Source organism: Balaenoptera physalus, assembly GCF_965194825.1.
Source record: "Balaenoptera physalus genome assembly, chromosome: 4".
NCBI classification, from domain to species: Eukaryota; Metazoa; Chordata; class Mammalia; order Artiodactyla; family Balaenopteridae; genus Balaenoptera; species Balaenoptera physalus.
In genome coordinates, this window is record NC_138891.1 from 28840094 (window position 1) to 28867107 (window position 27014).

Below are 27014 nucleotides of genomic sequence, written 5' to 3' on the forward strand. Positions count from 1 at the left end.
AAACATTTGTATAATATTGGTTTCTCACATAAGAATACACAATTATTTGTGAGTTTTTCTTTAGTTGCCTGGGTTTTGTGACATATGCAATGAATGCAGAGGAAGTTATTCTCATTTGTATGTTTTCCAGGAGTATTTTGATGCATATTAAAGTAACTTTGAGACTACAAGAAATTAAAGTAGCATGCAAGTGAAAATTATATTTATGTTTAAAAATAAAGAGACCTACGTAATAACATTACAAAGGCTCTACTGTCTGTCATAATAACTAAAAAGCACAGGTAGGTAATAGGATTCAATGACAACACTCAGATTTGTGGCCCTAGCTCTTTCAGTTATTTCCTTCATAGGAAGCTATAAACTATATTGTGAAATGCTGAGTCTAGTATGACTTCCCTGTCTTCCTAAGAAGCAATTGTTTTGACTTTATGTTGACATTGCCTCCTTTTCACTCACTTCTCTTTCCTTCTTTGATTAGTCATTGCCTCTATCTAAAATAATTAGAATTTACTGCCTACTAAATATAGGCATCTTTTCATTTGCCATGTCTGAATCAATGCATTTCAAACAACAGTCTGAAAACAACACAATTTTAAAAACAACAGATTTTGTAAAAATCTAGCCAATCAGCCTATATAATTTGGGACTGGTAAGTGTAGCTGCACCTAAAATTAATAAAACTTAGTCATGGGTGTTTTCAAGCATCCATTCTCATCCAAGATTTTGTGGTTTCAGAGAGAATCTGATTATTATTTTTCATAATTCACTATTTAGATGAAAGTCATGAAATACAGTGGAGGAAATTGGTATAAAACATTTAAAAAGTGAAATGCTATGAAATGAAATAGAATGACAGACCTTCTCAGTATTTAATATATTCAGCTGAACAGTAAGACTTTATCTTTTCTTGAAATCATTGTTTAGAAATAACTCTTCTCAATAGCATTTGATTAAACATTATAAGACTTTGAAGGCAAATAAAGAATGAGACTCAGCAGAAATTGTTCAATTCCAGTAGATGTGTAGGTTTTCAATGGTCAACCATATCTTTTCTTACTGCTTTGATAGATGCCCAAGATTGCAGTGAGATTGTCCATTTCTACCCTTGGTAGTTAACAGGGAGAATGTGTGGGTGTTTTGAGGACAGGGAGTGGATTTTAAAAGTTTGGGAATATATACTTTATGGTTTCAATGTAAAGTATTCTCATATCTTGCTCAGTGGAAATGTTTTACAGTAGGAAAAAATTCAAAATTTAGGTATCACCTAAATAGTTTTTCATGGTGACTTGTTCTTGGCAGTTATATGGATACTCTAAGACATGCTTTGTGTCTTGTTCGGGACAGATACATACAGGTGTCCTCTTGTAAAACGGTTTTGTACAAATAATCACCTCTAGAACACTCAAATTATTTCAAACTTTTTTTTGGGATAACGTAGCATAGTGGAAAAAGCACAACAATGGATTAAGAAATACCTGAGTTTGGATCCAAGCTCTACCACGTAACAGTTGTGTGAATTTAGATTTGTCATTTATCTCCCTGAGTCCAAGTTGCCTCATCTATAAAATGGGGATTGATGATGCTTCTCTTCAGTCTTATATTGAGATTTAGTAATAATACATATAAAGAACCAAGCATACACTAAGGAATCAATTATTTAACTGCTATATTTATCACTTGAAAAAAAGACCAATTTTTGTAGGGATCTTAAATGATTGTCACACTGATTACAGAAGTATTCCTACATATTACCACAACCTCGTCCTCATGGACTACTAGGAATCTTTACTGACTTGTACCCATCTATTGCCACTTTGGATTTCATTTATTGTCTGTCTGTATATGAGTGTGAGTTATGTGTGTTTATTTAACAACCACCAATCTCTTATTTATCACTCAACTAGAGAAAGGATAATACAAATACCTGACCAGGTATTGATAGAACAGGTTTTCTGCTGTTGTTGTTTGTTGGACTGGTGAAGTAACCTATGAGACCCCAAAGGAACCTATTTTAGATCTCAGTATTTAAATTTTAAGAATATTTGTGAATGCAAATACATCTTTTAAATCAGTAATTATCAAACATTTTCTTGTTTGGACCCAACATACTATTCCTACTCCTCTATAATTACCTAAATATATTACTATTTTTGAGGGAAAAAATATATATGAATTGATGTAAACAAACAGTCGTCTGGGTTCTTGCTATGTCAACCTTCCAACCTACATCAAGATGGATCTTAAGAGTTTAGAAATAGGGAGTTTGTAGGAAGTAGCAAAAGTCAACCAATTCTAGTTGCGTGCGTGTGAATTAATTCCTAGGGAAGGTTAATCTTTTTGGTTAGTTTATTAGAATTTCATGGACTTATCATCAGGTATTGGAATATATGGATAATCAAGTAAACTTTTCCTCTGTCTTCCACAGTGTGAAGCATTGCACCCTCCACCTCTACCAGTGCCTTATGCAGTAATTCATTAAGAAAATCTTATATGATTTAAGTAATCTTATAGGAACAACTTGAGGAAACAACTTCCATCAAAATATTTTTCCAACGACTTGCATGTAAACCAACATTCTTTGTCTTCTCTCCTATTACAATGGAACATGTGGGTTTCCATCCCCAGTACCTCACTGAAACTGCTCTTGTTAAGGTGACCAATAACTACCATATCACTAAATTCAATGGTTACTTCTTTCTGTCCTTATCTTATTTGACCTTTCATAATCTTTGACATACTTTCTTCTCTTGACTTCTTCTGAGTCTCCTTTTTAAAGTCATCCTCCTTTATTCATTCTTTAAATTTTGAAGCACCCTAATACTCCATCCTGATTATTGCTTTTTTTTCTAAATACCCCTTTTCTTAACAGACCTCATGTAGTTCTGTGACTCTAAAATACTGTCCATACTCTGATCATTCCAAATATGTGTCCTTGGCACTTATACCATTCCTGAGCTCCAGACTCATATATACAACAGTCCACTTGACATTTTCACTGGGATGTCAGAGGGCAGCCTAAACCTAACTGGTCCATAGAGGATTTCTCAACTAATCCTCCCGATAGCAGTAGATGGAACCACATCCACCAGAAGTTCATGTTAAAATCCTGAGTCAATGTTCCTTCCCCTCTTTCACCCCACACAAAGTCTACAGGGCACTGATACCCTTGTCTCCAAATATATCAGAGCATCCAGGGTAATCTTTTTAAAACATGCAGCAAATAATGTAACTGCACTTCATAATGCCTTCCAGTGGTTTCCCATTCCCCTTAAAAAGTGAATGCCTTTTACTATGCCCTACTTCTCTAAACTCATTTATCCTCTCCTGTCTTAAAGACAGGCCAAGCAACGTGCTTTTCTTTTTGTCCCAAGAAAAAGACAAATGGATTCTAATGTCAGATCACTTGGCCTAAAGGATCTATTTTTCTACTCTTTGCGTGACTGATTCATCTAATCATGGAAGACTCCGTTCAAAATCACCTCCTCTCCATACAGAGAATGTCTATGACCATTCATTTAAAATATTTTCCTCCACATATAAACATCACCATCTATCACATGGTTCTTGTTTATTTTTCTGAATAAAATTTAGTAACAACTGAGATTAATTTGTTAATTTATTTGTGAGAAACACAGTGAGGGAAATGGTGAAGGCATGGCCTAATTAAGGTGGAGACTTCAACAGAAGGCACTAGTAGCTATCTCATAAATCACAGAATTTCTCAGGAAGCCCATAAAGCCCATAAAGCAACAAACTGGCCTCCCCTGACAACTCTTTTAGCCTGTGTAAGGAAAAACAGACATCGTGGAAGCTTTCCGCCAGTCAGCTTGCCCAAAGTGTAGGAAAACAAGACTTACCAAGACTCTCTAGACTATACACTGTGGTTTTGCTTTTATAAATACTGTCTTTGCATTTGTTAAGAGAGACAATCTATACAAGATTGATTTCCCTCAGATACAAGTTATCAACTATACTATAACTAAATGTCTTGGAGTTATTCTTTGACACTTTTTCCTGGAGGTCCCACCAAAATTTGCATACCCAAGTCCATTCTTTGGGGCTGACCAAGGCACATAACTTGAGTGACATTTCTCTTGATGAGTATCATGTACAATGAACAAGATTTTTGGATCTAATGCACAGAATCTGAGTCTTAGTCAAGTCTGATTCAATTTTTTTGACACAGCTATTTTATTCCTTCTGTTAGTAGCAGTAACCTTGGGAAACTTAATGTGTGTCTTTTGAACATCAAGTCATTGTCATTAAGGGACTCTGGTTTCTGTTGAGACAACTTTCTGTTTTCTGTATTTGCTTTTGACTGACAGCTATAAAGATAGGAAGAAAGAAATGGGGTTTGATAGGAAGGCTCTCAGACTGCAGTGAAATTCTAGGACAGTTTTATCACACTGACGGCTAGAGTCATCAGTTAGAAGAACCTTGCATCCTGTAGCACTGGACCAGCACTAATAGCCCTGCTGTGCTCAGACAAGCTGTAAGCAGCCTGTGGGAAGCTTGGCATCTATAAATGCTGCAGTAGATCTAAAGGGGCACCCAGATGGTATTGAAAAATTCTCAGTCACCTGGGTTATCATCAATGGAATTCTTTTATTGTCTTACTTCCTACAAACTAATAAAAATGAAGAGCTATGTTTCTTTCTTTTCCTAAGGAAAGTTAATCTTTTGACCACTTAACAGCTGTTCAAAAATCTAAGTGTGTCCTGTTCTGACTTGACTAATATTTTCCTAGACAACCCTGATATGGTATTATTTGTTGATATTTCTAGGAGTAACTTGCTGGGTCATAAGAAAGGTATATGCTTAACTCTCATAGATCATGTTAAATAGTTTTCTGAAGTAGTTGAACCAAATTCCACTTTCACCAGCAATGTATCAAACTTCCATTTAACCCAGTTTTTAGCAACACTTGGTGTATTCTGTCTTTGAGATTTAAGATATTATAGAGGATGTGCAGCGATATTTCATTGATCTTTTCAGAATTGTCCATTTCCCTGATGTTTAATGAAGCTGAGTACCTTTTCAAACATTTATTGGTCACTTGAACGTCTTATTCGATGAAATGGCTATTCAACTATTTTGAGAATTTTTCAGTAATTTGTCTTTTCCTATTGATTCCAATAGTTCTTATATACTCTGGCTATGAATTCTTTGTTGGATACATGTATTGGGAATATCTTTTGCTCTGCATAGATTGCCTTTTTAAAAAAATTATGACTCTTTTTAGAGCAGTTTTAGTTTCACAGCAAAACTGAGGGGAAAATACAGAGATTTCCCACATATTCCCTATCCCCACACATGCATAGCCTCTCCCATTATCATTGTCACCCAGCAGAATGGTATATTTGTTATGCTTGACATACGACATTGATACATAATAATTGCTCAATAGTCATAGTTTACATTATGGTTCACTCTTTGTGCTGTAAATTCTGTGCGTTTGACAAATGTATAATGATGTGTTTCTATCATTAAAGTATCATACAGAGTATTTTTGATGCCCTAAAAATTGTCTGTACTCTACCTATTCATCCTTTTCCCACCCTCAACTCCTGGCAACCACTGACTTTTTGAATATTAACTTTGTATCCTGCAACCTTGGTATAATCACTTATAAGTTCCAGAATATTTTTTTGTCAATTCATTCAGATTTTCTACATACACAGTGTTGTCATCTGTGAACAAAGACAGTTTTATTTCTTCCTTCCCGATCTGTATACATTTTATTTCCTTTTCTTGTCTTGTTGCATTAGTTAGAACTTATAGTATGATGTTGAAAAAGAGTGATGAGCAGCCCCGCTTGCCTTGTACCTGATATTAGTAGAAAAGCTTTGAATTTCTTATTATTAAGTATGATGTTAGGATGTTAGCTGTACGTTTTTGTAGATATTCTTTATCAAGTTGAAGAAGTTCCCCTCTATTCCTATTTTACTGAGAATTTTTATTATAAATCGGTATTGGATTTTGTCAGCTGCTTTTTCTACATATATTGATATGACCATGTAATTTTTCTTTTTTAGCCTCTTGATGTGATGGATTGCAATAATTGATTTTCAAATGTTGAACCTGACTTGAATATCTGGGATACAATCTACTTGGTTACGGTGTATAATTTTTTATATATTATTGGATTCAATTTGCTAATATTTTGTTGAGGGGTTTAGCATCTGTGTTCATGAGAGATTGGTCTATAGTTTTCTTTCTTTTTAAAATTTTTTTTTGTAATGTCTTTGGTTTTGGTATTAGGGTAATGTTGACCTATTCAAATGAATTAGGAAGTATTCCCTCTGACTCTGTCCTCTGAAAGATAATGTAGAGAACTGGTATAATTTCTTCATTAAATTTTTGCTAGAATTCACGTGTGTACCAATTTCTGGTGCTTTCCGTTTTGAGACGTTATTAATTATTGATTCGTTTTCTTTAATAGCTTTAGATCTTAAGTTGTCATTTTACAGTTTTTATGGTTTCTTTTGATGAACAGAAGTGTTTAACATTAATATTGTCTAACCTATCATTTTAAAATTATAGTTAGTAATTTTGGTCCTATTTAAGGAATTTTTAATGCTTCAATGTAATAACTATGTTTTCTTATGTTTTACTCTCTAAAACCCTATTGCTTTTCTTTGATATCTTGGTTAGAAATTTATATGGAATCAATTTTCATATAATAGAGTGAGATAAGGGTCAAGATATATAGTTTTCTATATAGATATTCTTTTGACTTAGTACCACTTACTAAGAAGATTATTCTTTTCTTCATAACATTGCAGCTGAGCCTTTGTCATAAATTAAGTGATATGTGTGAATCTGCTCTTAAACTCTATTCTCTTCCATTGATGAGTTAGTAACTTTTTGGTCTAAATACTTCATCTGCCTAAATTACAATAGCTTTATTATGGATATAAATATCGTATGTGTATGTCCATCAGCTTTGTTCATCTACTTTGATCTTCCCATTGTTACTCTAGGGCATTTCTAGGCCTGTTGTATTTTCACATAACACTTAGAATTACCATGACAATTTCTGCAAAAAAAAATCCCAACTTGGTAGAATTTTTATTGCCTTTACATTGAATTGATAGATTAGTTGGCAGTGAGAATGACATTTTTGTAATATTGTCTTACTATATGAAAACTTGTATTTTGTTCCACTAATTTATGCCCTTTTGATTTCTCTCAATAATGTTCTATAATTTCAGGACAGAGATCTTACACATCTTTGTTAGGTATATCCCCAAATATTTGATATTTTTATGCTATTTTAAGTGGCACATGTTTTAAGCTTATTTTTACTTGTTGTTAGTGTGTGGAATATAAAATTTTTTAACATTTTGACCTTGTGTACAGTAACCATGCTTAACCTATTTGTAAATTCTAATAGCCCGTGGATTCTTTTAATTTTCTAAGTATATAGTCATATCATATTTACTAATAATGACAGTTTTATTTTTTCTTTTCCAATATATAAGCTGATCCCTTTGTTTTTCCCTCCCTCCCTCCCTCTTTCCTTCCCTTCCTTCCTTCCTTCCTTTTTTCACGGACTAGGCCATACAGTACACTGGTGATAGTAGGCATCCCCAATATCATGAGAAAAATGCAATATTTTCTATAAGATATTTTGTATATACTTCTTATTCATTTTTCTAGTTTATTAAGAATTTTCTCTATCAAAATTGGTTTTAGGTATTGGTTTTATTATGCATTTATGGAGGTGATCATATGATTTTCCTTTTTTTCAATAATTCTGTGGTGAATTTCCTTGATTTTTGAATAATGTATTTCTAGTCATAATCCCCACCAGTATAATGTATTATCCTATTTTTTAATCATGGGTCATGGGAATTCTCTGGTGGTCCAGTGGTTAGGACCCTGTGCTTTCACTGCTGGGGGCCCGGGTTCGATCCCTGGTCAGGCAACTAAGATCCTGCAAGCTGCGTGGTGTGGCCAAAAAATAAAAATAAAAAATAAAAATCATGGGTCCAATTTTTGAATATTTTGTTAAATATTAAAGAGTTTTCCAGATATATTTCTTAGAGGAATGAATGTTTAATTATTCTTTCTTATAATGTCCTTTGAGGTTTTGGCATTAGGGTTATGTTCACCTTATAAGAAGAGTTAGGAAGTGTTCTCCTTTTTCTGTTCTCTGGAAGGGTGTATGTGAGATTGGTATTGTTTCTTCCTTTAATATTTTGAAGAAATCACTAGTGATGTTGTGTGAGCCTTTTTCTGGTAGGAACATTTTTAATAATTATTGTTTAATACATTTGAGGCTAGTATTATTTCCCACCCTATCATCTTTAATAACTTATATTTTTAAATTGATGATTATATTAATAGCAAGTTTTTCAAAATATGCTTTTATTATCTTTATCAGAACTCCAGTAACTGTAGTGATGCTTGTCTTTTGATTCCTAACATTGGTAAATTGTGTTTTTTTAATCTTATGGTTTGGTCCATCTTCCTATGAAATATCAATTTTATTAATTTTTTTAAATAACCAACTTTTGGCTTTGTTGATTTTCTCTATTGTACATCTGTTTTCTATTAATTGGTATGTTTAGTATTTCTTTCTTTCCAATTTTCTTAAGTTTGATTTGCTCTGTATTTCTAATTTCTTGAGTTTATAACAATTGCTATTTCTACTTTTTAAAAAATTGACATTTAAGCCCATAGATTTCCTTCTAAGTATGCTTTAGTGTCACAGGTAGTTTTGGCATATACTATAACTCAGCTCAAACTATTTTCTAATTTTTATTTTGAATTTTTTCACTCATGAATCTATTAGGTATTTATTTTTCATTTCTGTGCAGATTTTTTTAGGTTATATATATTTTATTATTGTTTCTTAACATAGTTCCATTATTCAGCTTTTGAGTGCAAAGGATTTTGTATATTTATATCTTCCTGTTTCGATAACTTGTTAGGCTATTATTAGGGATTCTCCCAATTTAAGGTCAATATCTGACCTTAAAATCTACTTTGATATTACAATAAATACATTTTTAGATATGAATCTGTTATAATAATTACATCATGGGTGTATGTGGTCTTGTTTTGGTCCTTTTATTTAAAAACTTTGCATGTCACCATATTTAATGTTTCTCTTGTAACAACATGCAGGTTCTTTTTTTTTTTAATGCTTGCTCAATCTGACAACCTCAGTGTTTTACTAAGAGTGTTTACATTTAATGTAATTACTTACATAGTTGGGCTTATTTGTATCTACTATCTAATTATTCTGTCTGATACTTTTTATCTTTTATTTAGCCAAATAAAATTACATGTTTAATTTTTTTTGCTTGCCCTTTTTGGGGTTAATGAATATATATATTTTTATCATTTCATTTTTCACCTTCTATTAAATTTTCAGTTATACATTATCTTTCTACTCCCTATGCAATTATCCTCAGTTTCAACATGTATCCTTATCTCATGAGCATTTAAAACAAATTAATACCTTTATTATTTCCTGATATTGCCAGAGTCTAAGAACCTTTTAACATATTTCTCCTTTTCCTGTTTTTTCTGTTATTATTGTCATGCATGTTTATTTTACATATATTTAAACCCTACAATATATTGTACTCATTTTTTAGATAGCAAATATGCATATATATTTACCCTTTCTGATGAGTTTAAAACATTTCCTCCTCTTTCCCTATATTTCTAACTGAGATTGTGTTCTGTTGGTCTGAAAAACTTCCCAAATGATTTACTTTAGTGCAGGCTTTTGGGCAACAAATTTCCTCAGTATTTGTTTTTCTATAACATCTTCATTTTACCTGCATTTTGAACTATGCTTTTACTGAGAATAGAGGGATTTTTTTCCTTTTGCTCTTTAAAATATAACTTTATTATTTTCTGGCTTACATAATTTCTTATAAAAAGCTAACCATCTATTTTATTCTTGCCCATTCAGGGTAGTGAGACTTTCCTCTCTGCTTTTACACTTTTCCCATTGTTTCAGAATGGTATGATGATGAGCCTAATTATGGTTTTCTTGTGTTTAGCCAGCTTAATGGAAATACATTGCAACTTCTGTTGGACTTGTTTGCTTTTTTGTTTCTCTAAAAATGTTTCTGTATGTACCAATCCTTCTTCCGCCATTTGCTTTATCTTCAGGGCTCATATAATAGAAGGGTCCATGTCATAAAATAAGTCAAAAACAGGCTTGGATAAGCAGAACCCTTCTGCCAGATTGTCTAATGTCAGTTTGTTTTCGGGCACTGCTTCTCCTATGTCTTCCTCCCCATCATCCGGCACTGGCTCAGAAGCACTCATCTCCATCAAGTGGTCTTCTGTTAATTCCTCTGGTGTGGTGTCTATTAGCTCTTGAATTTCTCCAAGATCCATATCTTGAAACCCTTCATCCTCTACCTTTTTTGCCATATCCACAATCTCTTTCATGATTTTCTTGATTGGCACTGTTGTAAATCCTGTGAAGTTATGCACAACATCTGGACAGTTTTCTCCAGCAGAAATTTATGGTTTCAAGCTTGATGGCTTTCACCACTTTTTCTATAATAAGGACGGCATCTTTAATAGTGTAATCCTTCCATACTTTCATAATATTCTCTCTATTGAGGTTCTCTTCCATGGTGTTGACAATCCTTTCCATAGAGTACCGTGTGTAATGAGCCTTAAGGGTTCTTATGATCCCCTGATCTAGAGGCTGGATTAGAGACCTTGTGTTTGGGGGCAAGCAGACCATTTCGATGTCTTCATTGTTGAACCCATAAAGTTCTGGGTGGCCAGGGACATTGTCCAATATCAAAAGAACTTTAAAAGGCAGTCACTTACTGGCAGGGTACTACCTGACTTCAGGAACAAATCATCAATGGAACCAATTGAGAAAAAGTGTTCTCCTTGTCCAAGCCTTCTTGCACAACCAAAAGACTGGCAACTGGTATTTATCGTTTCCTTCAAGTTTCAGAGTTTAGCAGCTTTTTAGGTAAGAGCAGTCCAGATCATAAACCCGACTGCATCTGTACGAAAGAGTAGAGTTAGCTATCCCTTCCTGCCTTAAATCCTGGTGCTTGCTTTTCTTCCTTACTAATAAATGTTTTGTATGACTTTTTTTTTTTTTTTTTTCCAGAATGGGGTACTTTCCTCTGCGTTAAGGCAGATATTTTTCTCCTCAATGATTTTCTTCATGGCATCTGGAAACTCATCTGCTGCCACTTGGTTGGCAGAATCTTCTTCTCCTGTTATCTTGACATTTTTAAAGCCAAACCTCTTTCTAAAATTATCAAACCATCCTTTGCTGGCATTAAATTCTCCAGGTTTAGATCCTTCACCTTCCTTTTGCTTTAAGTTGTCGCATAATGACTTCCTTTTTCCTTGAATCATATTAGAGTCTACAGGTATGCCTTTCTTATAGCAATCCTGCACCCACATAAAAGCTGCATTTTCAATAAGATGATAAAAAAAGTATTTCACAAAAAGTGCAAGGTTTTTGGGCCTGCTGGTGTAGCTGCAGTGATGGTTTCAGGAAATTCCTTTTTTTTTTTTTTTAAACAGTAGTCCCTATGCTGGATTCATTTATCTTAAAATGGAGGGCAACTGCAGCTGCAGACCTCAATCTATGGTACATATCAAGCAATTCAACTTTTTCTTATTATGTCATGACTTTTCTCTGCTTCTTGGGAGCACTTCCAGCATCACTAGTGGTATGTCATATACGTTCCAGGGTGTTATTCAAGGTTTACGGTATTGCACTAAAGACTAAGAGAAATACACAAGAACTACAAGAGATCCCTTTTTACTGAGATAAGCAATTTATTGGCGAGACGAACTGCTCACATGGCGATGATGAGCGTCACATAGCATTTTAAGTGGATCCTTGCAACACTTGAGCTCACCCCAATAGGAACAGAAGGTGACTGTGAAATTATTACAGTAGTGCAGTATGTACTAAAGTTAATTTTATACACATTGTTTAACACTGTATCATTACATTTTTTACATTTCTCTTGATTGTGAATGGAACCATGTATGGTCTCTAAATGTTCGTGTAAATTTTGTTAAGTTTTAACTTTTCACCATAGATTTGTGTCTATTTTATGGTAATAAATAATAAAATAGACCAGAATCTACATATATTTTATGCATTCATGACATATCCTACTGTCTCTTAGTTTTTTCAATATGTCTAGGCTATGTGGTTTGTTGCAAATCTCCTAAAATTTCCCGATATTTATTGAAAAAAGTCTGTGTATAAGTGGACCCACACAGTTCATACTTGTATTGTTCAAGGATTAATTGTATTACAGTATGTATTACAGTGGGGAAATATGTAGCGCCCAGAATGTATTGGTGGTTCTAACACAAAATTATGAAAGCCATGTCTATGCATTCAGATAACAGACAAGACTGATAGAATTGCTTGAACATAACCAGTTCAGGAAAGAGCATCTACTATTAGTTGGTAACTTTTTAAACATAAATGCAGGCAGTTAAAGAGTTGAATCCACTGTGTAGTTTGGTAAAGCACAACTGTCAGACTTGAAAGATTTCTAATATTCTATAAAGAGTACACACAACATTCAACAATATAAACACAGCTTCAGTGTAGAGACCAAAAGAAACCCTCTTGGTTGGACTGATTAGAGATTATACTAATAATTCTAGTTCAATGCTGATGAGAATCAGAAGACAAAGTCAGAGAAATAAGCTGGCATTTCTGCTGGTTTTTTAATGTATTATGACAAAAATCATTCTGAAACCATATGTATTCATATTAACAATTTAATTAAACTCTGTAATGCATTCCCCGATCTTATGCAGGTATGAGATTTAGATTTAGACTTCTCATGCAGCTAAGAGATTTATGTAGAAGATGATATATTAATGTATAAATCTAGATTATAGATCTATGTGAAAATAATAATAGCCAACTCATTTTTCCCCACATATTCTTAGCTGTTAGCTAGGAAAAATACATGTATAATCAGAATCAAATATATCTCACATTTCATGTTTCATATAATTCTTGTTTAATTAAGAAAATTCTAGTGAATGTATTTATGGTAGCTTAGGATCCTTAGGTTTTAAATAAATGTCCTCACAATCAACATCTATAATAACATATTCCCATTAATGATAGTCTAACTCTTATGCAACCTTCATATTTTTTTATTAGTAAGAGACCAAATATGGTTCTCCTTATAAAAATCTTTATCTGCGTCTCCCTCCCATTTGGTAGTGTATATATGTCCATACCACTCTCTCACTTCATCCCAGTTTATCCTTCCCCCTCCCCATGGATGCAAGAGGGAAGAGAGATGGCGATATATGTATATATATATAGCTGATTCACTTTGTTATAAAACAGAAACTAACACACCATTGTAAAGCAATTATACTCCAATAAATATGTTTAAAAAAAAATCTTTATCTGGCCTATGTTGGTCACAAAACATCTCCTCTTTTTTTCTCTTTGGCTCATGCTTCATTACAAAAATTTTAAACCATAGAATGAAGCTGATTTATTCATCTTTAGAATGTGTAAAGATAAAATTTAGGGAAAGACTGGCTTTATCAAATAACAATGAAGGAAATAGTAAAGGATACAGTCTGTGGTAGTAGAAGTGTCCACTGATTTTTCCTCCCTGAGGAAATTCATGAAACCTATAGTGACAGAATCCTGCTTCTCTATGAAGATACCAGTTATGGCCAGGGGTTTAGGTGCAGTGGACACCACTGTGGTATTCCAAGGACCAGTCTGACATCATAAGGATTTCCACACTAATCTTGCATTAACCAGGCACTTGACAATTTTTATTGACTGCCTAAGCTGAGGTCCTTTTTAGGTTAGGCATTCTTGGGGGAATAAAGTGAAATCAAGCACCACTCCTACACTTGAGCACACAACATACACATGCAAACATAAACTTTAGTAGATGATAGAATTGTGAGTGGAATCTCTTTAGATCTCGAGCAGTATTCAGAGTTCTCTGCACATAAGAAATTGACAGATAAAGGAATCCCTTGCTTGGGAATTAGGTTTTTGGCTTGAATAACTGGATAAATGATGGTGCCAATTACTGAGGTGATAAAATAAAGGGGAAAATATCATGAGTAAATTTTTGGATGTATGGTGTTTCCAGTGTATTCAAAACTCCATGAGGTGTCAAGGAGAGAACTGAATACATGTGTTTGAAACACAGCAGTGAGATGTATATTGAAGATAACAGTTTAGCTGTAGTATAGATCATAACTGAATTCATGGACACGGTTGAAAATGTCCAGGGAATGATAATAGAGGAAAGAAAAGAGAGCATTGTGGAATTCCATCATTTAAAGATGTCTTAGAGAAAGACAATGTAAGGAGAAAGAAAAAGCCAGCATGGAGGTGTAAAGAAAACTAGGAGTGTATAGGGCCAGAGAAATTAAGAGTAGAGAGTGTTTCAAGCAGAAAAGAGAGGTCATTAGTGCATGATGCTTCCAGGAGTTTAAATTAGATAGATAATGAGCTGTGTCCATTGGGTATAAAATGGCAGTCTTAGTCAATGGATATATAGGAGTAGAAGCAAAACTTGCGGGGGTTGAGAAGTGGGCTATGAGGAAACCTAGGCAATAAATTTAGGAAAACTCTTAAAAAGTTTTGCGAGAGAGAGTTTGAGGCTGGGCCTGGAATAGTATGAGGGGTTTAATGAGTGATTTTTAAATTGGGATCTTGAATAGATGAAAATAAGCAGTGTGTATATGAGAGAAAGGAATTTAATAAACTTAAGAGACAGAATCATCAATAATGTATGTTTCCTTAGGAAAGGCAAAAGAGGAGGGAATAAAAGAAGAAATGGAGGGATTGCCTTTAGGACAAGAAACATTTGGTCTTTAGTAACTAGAGAAAGAAAGATTGGATGCATATAGAACAGTAGTTCTCAGTTTTGCCTGAAATAGTAAGTGACATTTTCCCTCTCAAATAATTGTAGAATCTAGGTAAAATGGCCAAGTCTTAAACTACAAAATTAGCCTGGGGTGTAGAAGAGGGAATGGACTGACGAGACAGTTGAAGGTAGAAGAAGTAGAATCTGATGATTATGTAGATTAGTGTTCATGATATTAAATAAGCAGGAAAAGTTCATTTGGCAAACACTGTACTCTGGCCTAGATGAGCACAAGTTTTCAAATAGATTCTAAAGTTGAAACTTGGCATGAAACGCAAGGTTGTTTATAGAATGTCCCCTCCCTGGTTTCCCTTTTATTCTCCTTGATTCCTAGACTCTATGGTTTAGTTATACAGACTTTGCTGTCCTTGCATACGCCATGCTTTCCCATGGTTTAGTATCTTCTCCTTTTTAAATCACCTCTGATTCCTTACCCTTATTCATTTTGACTTAGGGCAAGATACTGAGTCTCTCCATGTCTTTATTTATAAAACAATATAACTTCTTTCATAAAGATTTTTGAGGATTAAACAAGATACCATATGTAGAACATTTTTGGAAGACACCCTGGTACATAAGTGTTCAATAAGTGATACTTTTTTAGCTCTACTTTAAACATCTGACTTAAGTTTACCAAAGTCAGTACTACTTTTGACTTTAGAGCGCTGTTAGCGTCGTAAACATACTCTACTACAGACACCCCTCACTGACTGGACAGGATTCATTTCCAGCTCTGACAACCCAGCGCCCAGTAGGGCTTCATAAATCTCTTTCTCCTTCTTCATCTTCTTTCTCTCATAGTTTCTCTTTCTCTTTGTCTTTTTCTGTTTCTATCTTTATCTATAAAGATGATATATAATGGATATGTATACAAATTTTATTATTAAAAGTCTAACATCCATGTTGTTTTGATATTTCCATAGGCGTGTCTTTTCCCATTTAAAGGTAGACCTTTGGCCTAAGTTGGAAGTTAGGAAAAATCATAGCATTAACACCCACTTAGAAAGTTATGTTTCCTGCACTCAATAAGTCAAACAATATTCTGAAGCTTTAAAACAAATTGAAACAAAACAAAACAAAACTCATCTTCCTTTATACCTGGAAATTCTAACCTGTTAACCTATAATGCTTTCTCCTTCTGTCCCAGCCTTACCCATTCATTCCAGTTTAAGTACTCTCTGAACAGCCCATTTATCTCTTTCCCCACAATGTTAGGTACTTTTTACTTATTTTTCATAGACCCTATCACATTGTTTTATAACAATATGTACAATGTTGTCTTATAGTAATATTTACAATATTGTTATATAACAATATTTATATTTATTCTCTTCTGTTGGACTAAACTCCTTATAGGTTGATATCATGTCATATTCACTTTCTTATCTCAGTTCCTCACACAAAGCCTGGCGCATGGTAGAAATTCAAACAAAGTATGTTAAATTAATAAGTAAATGAAAACTTTTGCCAAATAAGCAGCATTTCAAGAGAAAAGTCCCTAGTCTGACCAGGAGCCATGAAGGCAGTGTTAAGTCTTCATTCCTCCATTCTTTCTTTCTTCTTTAAATTATATTCCTACTTTTAGAAGAAAACTGTATCTTTCAAAACAACATATCTCATTCTTTGTTAAAGGAACTGGCTCAGATTCTGTGAAAATTTCATTGCCCTATATAAACGTTTTAGAGATTCAGAAACAAAAAGATCCAGGCCTATGAAAAGTGTAATGAGTCCCAGTTTGGTCATTTGTGATGGGGATTTAACTGCTTTGTTTGTGAGCTTCAGCTAAGGAAACAGATTACCTTCATGATGTGCTAATACCCCAGAGTCGATCTAAACTCTGCTCCACTCTGGCAAGGCGTCCTGGGGATGCCAGCAAACACTCTAAAAGCTGAATCCTGTAAACCTGTCAGCTGGGGTACAAAAAAATTATTACTGGAGACAGGAGACAGACTTCCCCTCAATACTCTTTTTTTTCTTACATAGGACTTAAAGCTAATCAATAAATTATCACAGATGCATTTCAAAGTTGAAATCCAATTCCTTAATAACTGAAATACTTGCACAGAAAATATGGGCTACTGAATATTTTAGAATGTAGGGCATAGCAGAGATATAATTAAAGAGAATATCTTTAAAAGACATAACAGATTAAATCATTATAGCATCATGAATGTCAAAACATTATTTAATTAATGTTACTTTATCACCAAAACTTTCAGTGTATCTTTGTGTTTCCCATAAATTGTCACTTTGCTTGTTTCTGAAATTTATTTGCCACTGTTAAGTAGTGTTATCTTTCTACTACAAGTTTTAAAAATTGTGGGAGCTCTATTTAAATATTTGGTAAATATATTTCTTCCCTCCCTCCCACCGCCAACACACAATACTAAGACACTATGAAGACAGTAGTTGGGATATATTAAAAATTAAATGAAATGCATATAATTGTCATATGTAAAAATATAAGCCAAATATCAACTGTGTAAGAAAACATTTTAAAAGTTTCTTTCATGTTTATTCAACAAATGTTTCCTAAAAGATTTTCCTTGAAGCAAAGCAGTTTAATTTTCCTTTTCATATTATTCTTGATGGTTATAAACATAATTAGCTTAGTATGTTTCACATTTATTTGCATTTATGATAAATTTAATCTTTTCTTAGCATAACTTTTTGAAATCAAAATATGAACTAAAAAAGATGTAAGTTTGATTGGTGCAACAAGAACAGTAACAAGTAATCATAGCAATGAGATGTTAATTGGTGTCTGGGTGGTTTTATTCATAGCAACGATGGGACATAATATCTCTGTATTCTTAACTGTTCCACAGCACTTTGCAGATTGTTTATTATAAAGCCAATTATATTGCACTTGAAATTCATAGGTACTTTAACAGCATAATGGGACATGGATGGAAATAAAAACATTTTTTTCATCAGAGAAACAGTGTTTATTTTGCCAAAACTTGTTTATTTTGCCAAACCTTTCTTAAATTTTAAAGTTCCAAATGAGAAAGATTTGAGGATTTTAATTTCTCAAAAATCCTGGTTAGGGTGTATTTGCGTTTAGAGATTGATCAGTCTTCTGAACAAGAAGCACATAATTGCACATAAATTTTCTTTTCATAGAAATTATCTTCAATAATTTTCGCATGGAGCAGCTGTATCTTAGATATAGATGCTGAGAGGGAGTCTTGATTTGTTGCTTTGCGTGCCAGTATAGCTATTGATATAGCTAGCTGTATCAATTCATCCAAAAATAAAACAAAGTTGACCATTATCTAGTGATTTATATTTCTCTATAGCAAATTTAGACAATTTCAGTGTAGATGGGAATGCAAACTTTTACAGTCAGGATTCTTCAATTTAACTGCCTGTATAATTTCAGTTCCCCAGGTAATGGCCAATTATTAAAAAATTTAATGATTTTATAAAGTCTGCCTTAAATCCGTTAAGAATAGGGAGAAAAACCCATTGGAAATAAATAAGCTTAGTTGAGAAAGTATCCAATAAATGGTACTAGTGCTGTTTATTTTCTCAAAATACTAATGGCAATTATAATTTGGGTTCCTCTGTTCATGTATTTACTTATAACAAACTTGAAATAATATTGTTACCCTTAGATTTTATAACAGCATCATAGAATTGATGATAATACTATAATAACAGCGATCATTTTTTGAATACTTTCTGTTTCAGGCACTGAGATCAGCACTTTAAGTGCATTATCACATTTCATTATCCCCCAGACTCCAAAGAAGCAGTGCATAGATTTATAGATGAAAAACCTGACGCTTAAAGGTAAGTAACTTGTCCAAGATTTCATAGTTAATCTGTGTGGGAAATAGGATTTGAATAAAGGCCAGTGTGCTGCCAAAACTTATATTCTTCATAAAATAATTTAAAGAATTTTTAAAGTTGAAGTTACACTCAATTTTTATAAACAAATATGTCATAAAATAAGGTCATGAATAAAGTAAAAAAAAAAATTGAATCTCCTACAGGTAACTACTGTTAACAATATCTATATATAAACCTATTTCTACTAAAATGGATCATGTGATATTAATCATTTGTGCTTTTGTCTTATTTTCACCTAAATTATTTTGATTATCTTTTTTGAAAATACATATAAAATTACTTTGCTCTTTCTCTTGGCAACCGAATAAGATATTGCATTGATTTATTGTGACTTATTTAACTAGTACCCAGTTCATTGACACTTAGGTTTCTTTCACGTTCCCTTCCACAAATAACAATTGTGTGTGTGTGTGTGTTTGTGTGTGGGTGTGTGTGCATACGCGCATGTGCGCACACATGCCTATTTGAGTATATCTCCCAGAAATTTTTAAAAGTAGAAAAAGCTGGGTCAAAGATTATATGCATTTAAAATTTTGATAAATATGTCCAAATTGCCCTCCAGAATGATTAATTAAACACTTTCCAAAAGTTTTAAAAAATATCTACTCCTCCACACATTTTCCAATACAGTCTCTGTTTAATCTTGTCATGACAAAAGAAGAATAATTATTTGAAATCTGGTGTTGTAAATTACTAATGATTTTCTAATATAATTTTTGTTAATTTTAGTTTCTCCATTTCCTTTTTATATTTTTTACACCAGGTTATTTGTATTTATAATGTTATTCGATTTTGATTAGCAAATGTTATTTTTATTTGAATATTAGTTCAAACATTTAATAAATTTTCTTCTCTCTTTGGATGTAGCATTTTATTTTTCTTTATGTAGAAATTTTAGGTAGTCAAACTTGTTGATATTTTCTTTTATAGCTTCTGTAGTCTGTGATAAACTTAGAACAGCCTTATCTATCCTTAAGATTATGAATACGATTTATCATCCTTTCCTCTGGTACTTTTATGGTTTCAGATTTTTACATTAGAAGCATTTATTCATCTGGATTTTAGTAAGCCATAAGCAATACGTAGTTCCTCTGTTTTATTTTTTATAAAAGACTAATCACTTGCTCCAGCACTACAGATTCAATAGTTCATCTAGCCACACGGTTTTAAAATGTCACTTTCACCATTTTCAAAATTCCTCTGTGAACTTTGAATTATTTCTATTCATTTTAAGCTTTATTGATCAGCCTAAATATCTGGGGCCAAGACAATTTCAAAAATATTTAACAGCAATTTGGTACAGGTACTAACCACTCCAGGCACTGACCATTAGAAAAGACACCAGCCACCTGCAACTGCTACAGATATATGGAAGCATCCTGGCTGAATCATTTGCTTATTAAACAATACACTGTATTTGAGAATAATTAGCACCAAACACAACACAAAATAAATGTATATCGTTTGCTAAAAACAATAAAGATAATGGTACGTGCATTATCTTTAACAATAGTACAGGCTAATAGTAATATAGTAACAAATAATATGAGGCTGTGGTCCTTAGTGAGGATGGGGAAGAAGCTCACTCTTGCCCATTTCCTCCCACTCCCTCAGGGAAGGGACACTAAGACAACCTTGAGTACAAGCTTAGTTTTAAAGAGCATATTCAAATTAACCAGCTAGGTTTATTAACATGCCATTTACATTGAGATCATTTACAAATTGGTAGCACAATAGGCTCGGTTTCAAAGGCAATTAAGGTAAGGCTGTGCTCCATTATTCAGAGTTTATAGATCTGATACACTTCTGTCAAGCAAACCAGCCAGTTTAAATGCCCACATTCAAAATTAAAAGATGTGCCTTGTTACTTTTGAAAATTATCTTTGCATTGATTTTGGTACTGATTTGTGAAAAATCCAGATAACATTAAGAGAATGAGGTTTTATTTTTGTTCAAAGGAGACCTGAATTTAAAAACGTGAGAAGTTCTGTTCTGAATTCATGTTTCTTCCTCACTGAGGAACAAGAATCACTTCTTAGCTAAACGTTTACGTGGGGAAATCTGTGCTCCATTCCATCTGCTGATGGGCCTCTTGTCAGATCTCCAGGCTCTGTCTGAGTCCATCTTGTACTGTACCTTTGAAGAAACACTCACTTTTCACACAGGTCAGGGGAAAAATGAGATTGTGTTTTTAGGGATGCAGCTCTAATGGGAGAAGTAGAAATAAACCTGTCTTTAGGCATATATCTTTTATCCCTCTCTGTGATGTGCTCTTCCAGAGGTTTGTCTACCCTTGTCCTTTATAGCCATCAACATGGTGCTATTAGTGTGTGAGCCTTTGGGAGAAGGGCCAAGGGTCATAGCAGCTTGCATTAGGCCCAAGATCTACAACCAACCTGAGTGAAAGGAGTCCTTTCCACATATCGATTGCCTATCTATCTCACTAGTACTCCACATAAGACATGAGGCCAAAGTCCATGTTAGTGAAATGTAGCCTTTATCTGGCATGTCCTTTGTATATATCCCTCCATAATCAGTGGAAGGCAGCAAGGGCCAATTGCGGGCTTGGAGCTGTAGTCAACTCAAATGTTTTTGTCTGTCTAATACATTTCCTCTTCATTTGCTAATAGTATCTAGTATTTTTTTTCTGAGGAACCACCCCTTCTCCATACCAGCTTTTGTGTTTTGGGTGAACTTAACTTCTTTTCTGCCCATAGGCACAAGCATGTGGTTTAGACCTAGCCAATCAGAACATCAAACTTCCCTCACCTAATAATTGATTCGGAGATGAGCAAGTGACCCCCACTCACCCAAAAAAGACGTTGAAGTTTTCATGAGACGGCTGAAAGAGAGACTCAGCCTAATATTTGGATGGACATGAATCTATAAGATGTGGGGAATGCATGAGTTTGGAATTAACAAAAGCCATTTCATGGATATGAAATGAGCCGCATGAGCCTGGATATGAAGGCAATTCAGCCGAGGAATGAACCAAGAAACCAAGACAAATCAGATTCTGGTAGTTTAATTGAATTCCCAAATCAACTCATATATAAAGCCAGATAGAGTTGAACTTTTCTAATGCATAAACATTTCTTTTTAAATTCCCAGTTTGAATGGGAATTTACGTGCCTTTAAAAAAACTTGTACCTCCTAATACAGAAGGTACAAGATTATTGCCATTTCACGTGACTAACAGGTGCATTTTCTCTTTTTGTCACCTTACGATTTTCATAGATCAGGGATACTTTAAGCTTTTCCTCATTCCATACTAGTTTATGGTGGATTCAGTGTGTCTTGGGACCGGATCATTTACACTAATTTTGTGAACTTTTTAGAGTGCAATAGACTAAAATTGTGACTATTTCCTTTAAGGTATTTCTAGATTTGATGAACATAGTATTTATAATTTCATGCAAAAGCTATAAGTATTAATTCTTGCTCTATAAGAGGTCTGTTCCCTGTTAATCTGGGAATGGCTGGTCTCTTCTCATTAAAGCCTCAGGTTCTGTTCTTTCTCTTCTCAGTTTTTATACATTTTCTATCTCTCTGCTTCAATGGCTGGAAGAATTTGATACTTCCTATAGGTTATATCTCAACTTCATTCTAGGTGGAAAGGGTAAAAACTCCCTCCCTTGAAGTTAGACGACTACATGCAGATTAGATTCTGGTCATGATTTAACCTCATATGAGAGACGGAAGGTGGAAATAAAGTGGAGGGTATATTTTTGCTGCTATTGCAGTTGGCAAGCAAGAGAGTGGAGGTATGAATACTTAGAAAGGAAGGCAGTGGTCTGACTTTGCTTTCAGCATCTAATGTTCAGTTTGGTGTGGATGAAAGGAAGTTTCAGTAGTGAGTGTCTTTAGCAGTAAGAACAGCAGCGTCCTGCCTGCTGAAATGCCATGGAGACAGTGTGATTTTTGATCCTCCGGTCCTTCCAATAATTTTACCTACTTCTCTACACTAAATGCTTTTCTGCTTGGAATAACTACCGTGGTTTTTATTTTCTGCCTTCTTGTGCAAATGATTTTGGGGATTATCGATTCTGACTTTTGGGAAGGGAAGTTGAGAGAGAAGAAAATAATAATAACAACAACATACAATAAACATATTGTATGTTAAATATGATCTGAAAAAATAAACTGCCACACTGTGAAGTTACTGATAGGTTTATATTTCTTGAATTGATCTTCCCTGGTATTTCTGTAAATGTATGCAAGCTCTCTATGTATATAATATAAAAATGTGCAAAGACTATATCTGGGAATATAAAAATCATGCAATATTATAATAAAACAACAAGTGGTTTTACTTTCTATGCAAAATTCTGAATGACTTATTGAGATATAGTCAGTTATAAGTGATTATTATTACTGGAATGCAATCAAATACATTATCCTACTTATTATTCTTAAACTCATTTGTTCATGCAATGTATTCAATCTGGAAAATAGATTAAGCCAAAGTACCAGTATTTTTGTCAGGGAATAGTTTTAGGAATAGTTTTGTGCTACAGAAAACTTACTTCCCTCAAGCTGCATTTTCCTCAATTTTCCTTTATAAAATATCAAGCACATTGCTAGAGTCCATAGAAGTCCCTGCACATAATCCACTTGACACTTGGATTTTTTAGACTATAAATAACACTGAATCTTGAGGGAAGGGAATACGTTTTATTTAACCTATATCTTCCAATGTTTAAAATGGTTTGTCAATTCGCATGCTGTGGTAAGCTGAATAATGACTCTCCAAAGATACCCATTCCCTAATCCCTGGAATTTATGAATGTTACCTTATATGGCAAAGGGACTTTGCAAATATGATTAAGATGATTTCCCATCTTGAAATGGGAAATTATCATTGTATTAGTTTGCTAAGGCTGATGTAATAAAGTACCACAAACTGGGTGGCTTAAACACAGAAATTCATTGTGTCATAGTTCTGAAGTCTGGAAGTTGGAGGTAAAGATGTTGGCAGATCCTGAAGTCTAAAAGTTGGAGATCAAAGTGTTGGCAGAGTTGGTTCCTTCTGTGCGCTGTGAGGGAGAATCTATTTCCTGCCTCTCCCCTAGCTTCTGGTGGTTTGCTGGCAATCTTAGGTGTCCCTTGACTTGAAGAAGCATCACCCCAAACATTGCCTTCATCTGCACACGGTGTTCTCCATGTGTGCCTGGTGTTGTGTCCAGATTTCCCCGTTTTATGTCATCAATAATATGGCATTAGGGCCTACCTTAATGATCTCATCTTTATTAACTACATATGCAATGACCTGATTTCTAAATAAAGTCATGTTCTAAGGTATGGGGGTTCAGAACTCAGCCGACACGTGAATTTGGGGGGGCACAATTCAATACATAACTATCCTGGATAATCTTGATGGGCCATAAGTATCATCATATGAGTCCTTGTAAGAGGGCACAAGAAGGTCAGAGGTAGGAAGTGGATGATGGAGGCAAGAAATTGGAGTGCTGTGAGGAAGGAGTCACCAGCCAAGGGATGCAGACAACTTCCAGAAGCTAAAAAGACAAAGAAATGGATTGTCCCTTAGAGCCTCCAGAAGGAAATGCAATTTTGTCAACACCTCAACTTTGGTCCAGTAAAGCTGACTTCAGACTTGTGGCCTCCAGAACTGTAACAGAAAATATTTATATTGCTTTAAGCCATTAAATTTGTGGCAGTTTGTTCCAGTGTAGCAACATGAAACTAGTATGCTTAATGAATTTTTGTTTTGAAAATTACTTCATTAATAGTTTATAATATAAACATTCAGTTTAATTGTTTGGATAAATGAGCATTAATGCAGCCACCTAAGGAGAACTTTACTTCCTGGGCAATATATCTAGTAAACTGTGTTGTTCTCAAAGAAAATGCTTACATTCTTGATATGATTTATTCCTATCTGTTTTTCTCGAGACTGCAAATCAGTTACTCTGTTCTAATATGAATGTGTTGTTTTATAGTTATTCAAAGATTTCCTATTTAGAAGCCCCATGTGTCTTGGATTTAATATCTGTCTTTGACATGGTGCATTTATTTCATAAAATTGTTGTCCTTTGATTAGAGCTTTATATTATTTACCCAGAATCATGTTGTATTACTTATGTCTATTTCTGTTATTTAAAATATATATCTTTGAAAGAATTTAGAATTTAGAAGTAGATATGGATAGAATTATGGGTTCAAGGAACCTGAGAAATAGATTTCTATATAGTTTATTTCTTCTTGAGTGAGCTTTGCTAGATTGTCTTTGAATGTATTTGCATACAGCTGTGTATAATATTCTCATATTATCCTTTACTATCTGTAGGATTTGTAGCAAGCTCCCTGCTTTTACTCCTGAAAATAGTAATTTTGTCTTCTCTCTTTTTTTCTTGGTTAGTCTGACTAGAGATTTATCAATTTTATCGATCCCTTCAAAGAGCCAATTTTGGATTTCTTTGAGTTTTCTCTGTTTTTTCCTCCTGTTTACTATTTCATTGATTTCTGCTTGTATCTTCATTATTCCTCTCTTTCTCTTGCTAGGCTTATTTGCTTTTCTTTCTCTGTGTTTTGTTTCTTTCTTTTTTTTTTTTTTTTTGAGGAAGCTGAATTCATTGATTTGAAACCTTTCTTTTTTTCCAATATAAACACTCATCTCTAAATTTCCCTCTAGGCCTGCTGGAGAGAGCTCCGCGGCCTGCCCCCCAGGGCCAGCACACTGTGCTTTGTATTAGCGCAGGGCGGGATTCCCTGCTCTATCAGGTTTCCTGCCCTACCTGCAGGGGCTGGGGGCTTACTGCTTTACTGCTCTCTCAGTAGCAGTATACCCTGGCCTGGGACTGGTGGTGGCAGGGATTATTGTTTCTGTGTTCAAGGCTCTCCGGTGTGGGCAGGTGGATATTCCTGTTTTCCACTTAAGTGCGGGCAGCTTTTACCTCTCAGCTTCCCCCCAGCAGCCGTTTCTCCTGCCCCAAAACAAGGGCAAGGGTGTTACGTTTCCACCCCTTCATCAGAGTGAGTAGATCTTTTCTTGAACCCTAGGGGCGAGCGTTCTGTCTGCACAGCTGAAGGCTTTTGCTTGCGGAGAGCAGGTTCCCGGAAGTGGGCGGTGTTTCAGGCTGGCTGGAGAGGAGGGTTCGCTCACGTCTCCTGCTCTGCGCCCAGCAGCACGGGGTTTAGAGGCTGGAAAAAGTGATTCAGGTGAGTTCAGGCTCCGCTTTTGTCTGGGGCTCCCCTGGATCCTAAAGTTCACACTATGCCGGCTACTCTGGATTTGTGAAATGGTTACTTTTCTTCTTACTCCTGTATGGGGGCCGCCTCTTCCTCCAGTGCTCTGTAAAAGGTAAAACAGTTTGCGTTTGTATCTCCTCAGAGGCCTTTATAACCCTTTGAAATTCAGTTCACCTGGTTGCCTTTTGACCTCAGTTCTCTTACTGGCTAAAAAAAAGTTATGGTTTGGAGATTTTCTGGATTTTTCTCACTGTGTGGAAGTAATGTTCTCTTGTTTTCTACATCTAAGCAGAAACAGAATGATGTAGTTGGTGAATCTATTAGACAAAAATAAAGACTGAAAGTGAATTTCTAAATGTATCTCAGGAAATTAGAAGAAAAACATAAATTTAACCTAAAAATAGACAAAAGAATAAAACAAGAAAAGATAGTAAAATAGAAAATAAATGTACAATGGAGATAATCAGCCAAGTCAAAGGTACCATCCTTGAAATCACTAATAAAACATATCAACCTCTGTCCAGAGAAAGAGAAAAAATAAAATTTACCAATATCAGAAGTGAAAAAGGAAACAATAGTACAGTTTCTGCAGGATTTAAAAAGATAATAAAGCTGAAATTATGAACAAATACTTGCTAGCGAATTTTTAAAAGCAGAAGTCACCAAAACCAATACAGGAGGAAACAGAAAATCTGAATAGGCCTACACCTATCAAAGATATTGGCTCCATAATTAAATCCTTCACATGCATACACTTACACCTGCGTTTAAAAAGTAACAGGTTTAGGTGATTTACTTTTGAACATATGAAGCTTTTATAATAGAAATAACATTAAAGAGAATAGAAAAAAAGGGAAAATTCCCTACCTTGTTTTATGCAAAATTTTGATGAAAAAAGCATGAACAGAAATTTTAAAAATATCTCTCATAAACAAGGATGTGATGATTCAAAGCAAACTATTATAAAATTCATCAAGCAATGTATACAAAGATTAGACTTGAGAAGAAGTTGGGGTTATTCTAAGAAATTTGAGGTTGGGT

General features: G+C 34.3%; 1 long non-coding RNA gene across 2 annotated transcripts in view; it reads left to right on the forward strand.

Annotated features, from left to right (window-relative positions):
* Nucleotides 1-27014, forward strand: part of LOC309660549 — a 391217-nt gene that overhangs the window by 15790 nt on the left and 348413 nt on the right. For both annotated transcript variants that reach the window (XR_014263452.1, XR_014263453.1), the window contains exon 1: nt 1-25943. This exon is cut by the window's left edge and continues 15790 nt beyond it. This is a non-coding gene — a long non-coding RNA (uncharacterized lncRNA). The remainder of the gene's footprint in view (nt 25944-27014) is intronic.